Raw genomic sequence first — 9028 nt, forward strand, 5'->3', positions numbered from 1 at the left:
TCCGCCCATCTGTCCATCCATCCATCCATCCATCCATCCATCTGTCCATCCATCCATCCATCCATCCATCCGCCCATCTGTCCATCCATCCATCCATCCATCCGTCCGCCCATCTGTCCATCCATCCATCCATCCATCCATCCATCCATCTATCTGTCCATTTACCCATTCATCCACCATCCAGCTGATGGATCAATAGGTTTATAGCAAGCACTTATTAAGGCATTTCCTAGGCATTGTAAGTCTACCAAAAAGAAAAAAAATCAGATGGTCAGGTCTCAGACACCTGATAGTCTAAAGGGGGAGAAAAATTATGTACCTACTTACCTATGGTGAAATCTATAAAATGATTGTGTCACCAGAAAAGTGCGAATAAAGTGTCACAGCAGATCAACTGAAGGAAGGGATTGTTTCTGGCTGGCAGGATTGGAGCCATGTTTGTGCTGAAGATGGCTTTTGAGCTAGATCTTGGAGAACACAGAAGTGGTATGAAGAAAATGGGCATTCCTGACAGAGTAGAGCTGCGCAGAGTCCCAGCAAAAAATAATAGAGAAGGGACAAGGAAGGGTTGGCTGGAAAGTGGGGTTGGTACTTGGAAGGGTCAGTGAGGTCAGATCGTGGAGGAATATGGTTCCAGATCAAGGAGTTATTCCATGAGCAGTAGAGTGGATTTTGAATCAGGTATGAACTGAAGCTATAGAATGTGGTTTTGGAAGGAAAAAAAAAAAAAGAATATTCAAGACAGTACAGACCAGGAACTGAAGGCAGAACCGAAGTGGAAGGGTTTCCCTGCATTAAGGCATAGTAAAACTTTTCTTCAAGGGTTTCTTTGAATATACATCCTTTCGAATTGGAAGTCAAACCAACAACGGTCTGGAGCACTCCACTGACAGAAGCTAGGGGAGAGGTTTTTATAGAGAGGGTGGAGAAACAAAGCAAGGAGATTACTCCATTGACCACGGCTTACGCAATTGCCTTATTTGGGGAAGCCTGTTTGTGTGCTTGCGACGGGCTGTTCTTAAGTTTCATTTTCTCGGGTTTAAATGCATCGACTCTGGCTTAGAGTTTGGTTCTTTACGTAGGCTGCCAAGGCGGTAAGGCCATCTCAATCCAATGGCCTCCTTATTTAATTACTTTAACACCTGGAACATCCCGGAAGCAATTCTGCCACCATGAGTCAGGCTGGAGGACATAGGAGACTCCACTTGTGAGGTGAAGTCCGAGCGGAGTGATGGTTATCCAAGCCTCAGGGTGTCAATCCAGTCCCTTACTGGGCAGACCCTGCCAGTACCCCTGCAAGCAGTGAGATGAGGAACCCCGTAGAGCAGAACCATGTGGACAGCAAGAAAGTGGTGTGTGCTGTCTTTGTCCAGCGTCTGAGGACAGAGGACAGGATGGGTGGGCATCTAAGGAAAGAGGACAGGATCCAAGAGTGGTTGGTGCACACCTGGGAGGGATTGAGAAAGGCCCTTCAGGAGCTGACTGGCCTTAGCATCAAAGACCCAAAGGTGGGGTTCAACACAGAGGGTCGGGAGCCTCTTCAAGGAGTCAGGGCAACGGCTATGTTGCAGAGACAAAGAGAAGAGAGCACAGGCTTCCAAGTCAAGCACACCCAGGCTTGACTCCAAGGGCAACTATATAGCTGCTGTGTAAACTTGGGCAAGCCACTTAACCTCCCTGAACCTGTTTCCTTGCCTAAAAAGAGACCTAATCATGTCTTCTCCACGGAGTCGTCATAAGGAGTGTACATAATTCATGAGAAGTGCTTGGCACTTGGAGCACTCAGCAAATGAGGGCTATTATTATTGTCAATGTCGTCCTCATTACTTATATTGAAACACGGAGATTTCTTCAGCCCGGACTCCGAAGATCAAGCAAGGGAGAGGAGCGTGTGCCGGGAGCAGAGAAACTAGAAAGGGGAGCAGGACCTCCCCGAGCCTGTGGCAGATGACTTCTCTCTCATTCTGGCCATTTGTAATTGTCCGTGTGCTCATTTGTCCTCACACTCAATGCTGCTGCCATTGTCACCATTCCCTTCAGCAGAAATGAAAAGAACCTTAGATTTCTGCCTAACCAGCCGCATGGCTCGTGCTCGGCCGCTGACATGCCCATTCATCTTGTCTGTGGGGGGAGCTGTCATCGATAGCCAGGGATGCCAGCTGCTCAGGATGTCGGACAACCGTCGCCATGGTTTCTGGCCAGATCTCATTAGCTAAGTGAGGTGGAGCCCAGTGGGGTTAAGAGGTTAATGCTGGTAGGGGAGACCTCTCAGGGGCGGGGGCCGGGAGACACAGGTGGTTACAAGAGTCCATGCTTGTGATGGGAGGGCCGGACTGACCCAACCTGGGGTCAGGGGACGCTTACTGGGGTAGAAAAGTAAGGTCACGACCTTCCGCAGTCTCTGAGGAGCTTGTGACCATGTATTTCATCAGAGAAGGACGTTCGCCACAGTGATCCTACAGGCTTCCAACTGATGGGATTTGCCCCCTTTAGATTTGACTCACCCCACTCTTGGTGCCCAATCCAATAATGACCAACATTTATTAAGCCTTTACTGTGTGCCAGGAGGCACTGGGCTAACGTATTTTACAGACTGTCCCATTTAGTTTTCACCACAACCCTAACAAGTTGGTACTATTGTTTGCTCCATTTTATGGATCAATAGAGACTCAGAGAGGCTAAGCAACTTGTCCAAGGCCACACAGCCAGTAAAACTGTGGTGCCACGTGGAGAATCCAGGTTTTGCTCATTCCAGATTTCCAGCTCTGAGTGAGGGTGCCAACCACTGCCTCTCACGCTTTAAAATGCATATGAGTCACAGGGAATTTCTTAAAATGAAGATTTGACTCAGAAAATCTGGATGGGGCCTGAGATGCTGCATTCCTCAGCAGCTCCCAGGCTCTGTGTATGCTTTTGGTCCATGAATCAGACTTGGAGCAGTAAGGGGCTTGCCCGATGGATTTGGTTTACAGTGGTTGATAGGCTGCCGGTTTCCTCACCAGAGCAGGTTGAGTTTTGGTCTTGGATAAAATGCTTTTAACTCTTTTTTTTGTATTTGTTCTTATCACACGTTTAACACCTTAAAACAACAGTCGGTATTATCTCACAAACTCCATGGGCAAGGGGTCTGAGGAACAGCGGGACTCTCTGCTCAGTTTTTCACAAGCCTAGATCAAGGTGTCGGCCAGGATGAGCTCTCATCTGGAGCTCAGCGCCGTTGTCCATGAACATGAACTTCAGTGTCTTGCTGCTGGAGGGCTGAGGTCCCTGTTTCCTGACTGGCTGTCACCCCGGGGGCCTGCTCCCAGCAGTCCTAGGGACTGCCACATGTCTTGGCTCTTCCGTCTTCAAAGCCAGCAATAGAGTTGAATCCTTCTCGGACTTCAAATCTCTTGGACTTCCTCTGTCTCTGACCTTTAGATCCAGATATAAAGGGCCACGTGATTCGGTCAAGACCACCCCAACAACCTCCCTGTCGTGAGGTCACCTGATGTGGACACTTAATTACATCTGCAGAATTTCTTCCCAGCAGGACGGAGGTGAGTAGCCAGCCAGCTAGGAGAAGGCTTGAGCACGCCAGGGGCCAGACGTCTTGGAGACCCTCTGAGAATTCTGCCCGTTACAAAGTGTTTGAGCTGCGTTGCTGACTGATGGACGTTTTTAGACCCGTGAAAGTGGAAACCGTGTGAACGGCCTCATTTCTGCTTTCGTTTTTTATTTGTTGTAAGCCTCTCCCCTAGTGTTAAGAATTTCCAACACTTGTTTCAAAATAAAAATGAGCTGTCATGAGGGAGATTCCAGCAAATTGAGCTCAGTCCTTTTTCTTGTTTGTGACATAAGCTGCAAGGGGGCAGGAGAGCACCTGATACAGAGATCATTTGAGGTTTTTCACTGACTCATAACCGATGTCCAGAAACAAGACTTCAGAGGTAGTGAGGTTTATGGGCAAGCAGCAGCTTCTCCCCAGGAGGTCTAAGTGCTCTGTAGATGCTGAGAGCTGGAAGACGTGTTTAAGAAGGAGAGTTTGTAAGACCCCAACAGCAAAGATCTAACTGAGGTCTCAGGACTCTGGTCCATCTTCTGTGACTCTGTCCCTGTTTCTCTGCCAACAACACCGTCCTATATTCCAGGGCTCATAAAATGTCAACCCAGCACCTTTTTCTGTACTTGGGTCTGAGAGAACCAAGTCAGAGTAAGAAGAAGAGAAAAATGCTGTAGAAACCTGCAGGGGGAGGGAATTTCCAGGGTTTTTCTATAGTAGGGAAAGCAGAGAGAGATGTTAAAAGACACACACACACACACCCCCCCCCGGGGTTCTGGGTTTGCAGAGTGTGGACTAAGATAGCTTTTTGTCCAGAGGTGGGGCTGGGCAAGCTGTAATCCGGGGATGCCGCTTCCACTGCGATTCTCGTAGCCAGATCACTACCTAGGAAACACCACAATTTGCTTAGCCAGCTCCCCCCGTAGAGAACAGCGAGGGGATGGTTGCAGGAAATGTACTGTCCACTGCGACCTCCCAGTGAAGGCGGGAATCAGTAGAGGTATTGCTTCCTCTAGAGTGTGAAAGGTTCAGCCGAGGTGACTGCCCTTAACTCCATTTTTTGCCAACACATAGCAAACTCTGTTTTGCATCTTTGGTGTCAGGCATCATTTCTGAAATACGAATCACAAAAGCCGTGCATTTCTGCTGTGCCTGCTGCGACTTGCTTTATCACTCTCCGATTTCGGAGTCAATAAAATGATGCTGTCGTTCCAGCTGGGAGGTGTTTTGATTGTTCCAGACAGAAAGCTGGCTGGTGGCATTGGGGGAGTGACACAGAGAGAGAGAGAAAGGGAGGGAGGGAGAGAGAACTTGTGTGTGTGTGTTTCTGAGGCTGAGAGGAGATTATCTCATTTTAGCAATGGATAAATGTATTTTGATGGTAACTTGTGACCAAGTTGAGACCTCCCACACAGTCTTCTAGCGCCGTGGCAATTTACTAACAGACAAAGAGAATTCCTTGCTAAAGTCATCATTAGCAAAAATCCTATACCCCTGGCTTCTAAATAGGCATAAATGTAGGGTAGTAAAATAGAGACTGGGAACCAAATAAGAGGGTTGGAGTAAATGATCTCCTTTGACTTAAAGCAAATTCCAGGCTGGATGTTGGAAGAATTAGCGATGATGAGAAATGCCAGAAGATGGAGAGTATTAATTTAGGAAGGTAGTGGAAATCTTCTCAACTGATAAATGGATTTGTGAAAACGGGCGTGTGTGTGTGTGTGTGTGTGTTTGTCTCGGATTTTGAGGTGAATATTTTTTTTTTGAAGTCTCGGAATGATGGCTCAGTTGATGGCAGAGTGGAAAGGACTCAGAGACCAGCCAGAAACCCTGGAGCAAGGCAAGCGTTTCCAGAAGGTCTTGGCAGAAAGAGTCAGATGGAGGGACGGGCGAGCTGGTTGGTGCCGGGGAGGATGAGGGATGAGCTACACAGGGGTGGAGCACAACCCACACGGTAGAGTCTGGGCAGTCCGAAATTCCGCTGAGCTGCTCTCGATAGTGGGTAGCAGGGACTGTGCCGCTGGAAGCATGGTTCAGATTTGCATTCTTGGTGGGGGGGGGGATTGACAGAAGAGCACACACCCAATCCAGAACAAATCGGCAAGGGTCTCGGAAAAGGGACTTAATCTCCCGGCATGCCCCCAGCTCCTAGAAGCAGGGGAAAGGTTGGTAGATGCCCAATAGCAAGGCTGATTTGATGCCATCCACTTGAGAAGCCAGCTTAGGGCTCCTTAAATTCCCCAGCAGAGACCGTCTGAGCGCCTCGGGTGTCCCCCGCTACACTCACTGCCAAATCATAGCAGCAGGCATGTGATGTCAAGAAAGGGGAGACGTGGTTCTGTTCTCAAGGACTTTATCATCTAGTTGGGTGAAGAAAAGGTCAGCACACATCAGACAGGGAAGAATAGGTCTGTGTGTCCGTCAGCTCTGCGCGTACAAGCTGTACGTGTTATGAAAACAGAAAGATCAAGGAAGGTTTCATGCGAGAGGTGAGCTTTGGGGGAGGGCTTGAATTTTTTTAAGCAAGGAAGAACAGATTCTGGGCATCAGGGGGAAAGTGTTAAGGGGAGCAAAGAGAAGAGGGTAAGAAATGCCCTGGGGTAGCTTCCTCATTGTTCCTGCCCAGTCAGGGATCCTTAAGCCCCTCATGGCTGTAAGGAACCCACCACGGGAACAGCTAGTGGGCACTCAGACTGTAGAACGCAGAGAACGGAAGTGGAGTTTGCCCGACACGAGAACATGGTCAGAATGACCGTGATGGTGACTCCCAGCTGCTGCTGTCTGGGGCTAAGGGCCTGTTCCATGCTCCTAGCTCACCTGGCCTTGATTTGCACTAGTGCCAATCACAAGCCTAAAGGGCATTTTCCGACGTGCTTCCTGCCTATGCTCCCCACCCTGATCGTGCCGATTCCTCATTTCCCTCCTATTTGTTTAGTGACTCCCATAGAATCAAATTTTCCCTTTAACTGAAACCCTTAGGATCCCTGAGCCGTCGTCCACTTCTTCCCCCGTAGATGACCTAGTGAGACACATTGTGTTCCCGCAGCCCTGGATCCCGTGGCTGACAGAATAGGCCACCTGTTCAGCACCGTCAGGACGTCAGGATGAATGTCACCATCAGGATGACTCCTCTATTTGAGGGCAATGAGTCAACTCAGCGTCTTTGTCTATCTCTGGGACTTTTACAGTAAAAAAAGAAAAAATGAGTTTTAACATACTTTTTCAGCACTGGCAGTTGCCTTTCCCAGTCGGCGGTTGCTTAAGAAATTCCTAATGGCTCATGTCAGATCCCAGGATACTGGCCTAGAAGGATGAGAAAGGAGCTGGTGTCAGAGTCTTGGCACTCAGCGACTTGGCGCTTCTGCTCTGTGGGCGCAGCCTCGAGTAGGAGCTGGGATAATCCCTTTCCTTGAGCAGCTGCTTAAGCGGACCTGACGTTTGGATTGGAAAAGTTATTTCAACTCACCCCAAGGTGGAGGAATCACTTTTTCATTGTCAGAAAGTAACATGTGTCCTGCATAACTAAGGAGTCTTTCCCCGGATTTGCCACAGGAGGAAAGCCGGCATTCAGGGCTAAATCGCACCGCGTTGGTGGTGGTGGTGGTGGTGGGCAAGGACAGCGATCGACACTTGTTTAGCCATTTACAGCAGATTGTTTTAAACCTCATTTAATCCTCTCAACAAGCCCGAGATAAAGAGGTCATTTAATTTTGTATTCTACAGATGAGGAAACAGATGCGCTTTCTTAAGCAACCGCTGGCGAGTTGCAACCCAAAAATGAACCCAATCTCTTTGAATGCCATTCCCACCGCCTTCCAGTAAATTAGAGGTTCTATTCCTCTGTGTGGTAGTCAGCTGCGAGGTGTGTCACACAAGAATTTGTCAGTAACAAAAAAAGAAAAATTAGATTAAATGGTGGGGACGCCTGACTGGCTCAGTCAGGTGGGCATGTGGCTCTTGACCTTCAGGTTGTGAGTTCGAGCCCTGTGTTGGATGTAGAAAGTACTCAAGAATAAAATAAAAAAAAAAAAATTCAATGTAGTGGAGTTAGAGACCATCTGGAGTTTGAATCTTGGCGCCACCAGCTTTTACCTGTGTGACCTTGGGCAACTTATTTAACCTCACAGTGTCTTGGTTTCCTCAATATTATAAAGGGGGAAATAATAGGGCGCACTTCATACCACTGCTGTGAGAACTGAAAAAAAGGTAACGCATGGGGAATTCTGTAGTTCAGGGGCTGACACTGGCTACTGGGCAAATAGCAAGTGTTGAAGTGTGGGATACGTAAGCAGAGAAAGCACGCGATAAGCACATTCCTATAGAGAGGGATGAGGATACTAAGCTATAGGGATTCAAAGAAGACAAAGAGCTTCTGCCCTTAAAATAACTCCTGGTCTCCTGGGAAAGACAGAGATGTAAACAAATAAGTATAATGCGATGTGACAGTGCCACGGCAGAAGTCTGTTTGTACTTGTCAAAGGATTTTTACTCAGCGGTGACCATGGCATTCCATTGCTGTGGATAATGGTAGTTTTTATTCCACTGGAGAATCACAATGTATATTCCATTCTTCTTGCAGTAAAAGGGAGCTGGGTAAGTGTCCTTGGGTATCTGGATTTGGCCCACCCCACTGCTAAAATCCACAGCTTAGGAAACCAAGATGTGTCTCCGTTCTGTTTTTCCTGCTGGGCTCCCCTCTCCCTGGCTGGCTTCGGAGGGGGCTTCCTAGGCCATGTGCTCTTCTTGTTAAAACTCTGCGTGCTCAGCAGTTATCTTAGAGTGCACCCAGAAGTAAGCTACCGGGCCCAGTCCTACAGGACATTAATCATGCCATGTCCAAAAAGAGCCTGAATTAATAAAGAGAACATTACGCGTGTCAGTTTTAAGTGACTTAAATCACTTCAGCTATACTTTGTTGTTTTCTTTTTCTTTTTTATTCTTTTAAAGATTTTTCCCATTTATTTGACAAAGAGAGAGAGGGAGGGAGCGCACAAGCAATGGGAGGGGCAGGCAGAGGGATAAATAAGCAGGCTCCTCAAGGACAGGGAGCCCGATGTGGGACTCGATCCCAGGACCTTGGGACTGTGATCTGAGCTGAAGGTACATAGCCAACCAACTGAGCCACCCAGGCACCCTGTTTTCTTTTCTTTTCTTTTTTTTTTAAAGTGTTTGTTTTTTAAAAATTCTTTATATTTTAAAAAGACTTTATGTATTTGTCAGAGGAAGAAAGAGAGAGAGAGCGCGCACACAAGGTGGGGGAGCAGCAGGCAGAGGGAGAAGCAGGCTCCCTGCTAAACAAGGAGTCCGATGCGGTACTCGATCCCAGGACCCTGGGATGGACACTTGACTGACAGAGCCACCCAGGCACCCCCACTTTGTTGTTTTCCGTTTTTATGTTGTAGAGCATGTCCTGAGCAAGCGCATTTCCAAATAGTGATCATGATGAATATGCAGCAAGCATTATCCCTTGGGTGATTTCAGGACCTT

The 9028-nt window shown here is 47.9% G+C and overlaps 1 long non-coding RNA gene across 1 annotated transcript; it reads left to right on the top strand.

The window, feature by feature from the left end:
- Positions 1-1041: 1041 nt before the first annotated feature.
- Positions 1042-3805, top strand: LOC309866082. Its single transcript, XR_014312407.1, has 2 exons — positions 1042-1212; positions 3533-3805. It is a non-coding gene; the product is annotated as an uncharacterized lncRNA (long non-coding RNA).
- Positions 3806-9028: the final 5223 nt, after the last annotated feature.

The sequence above is a fragment of the Mustela nivalis genome (assembly GCF_964662115.1).
Source record: "Mustela nivalis genome assembly, chromosome: 6".
Taxonomy (NCBI): Eukaryota; Metazoa; Chordata; class Mammalia; order Carnivora; family Mustelidae; genus Mustela; species Mustela nivalis.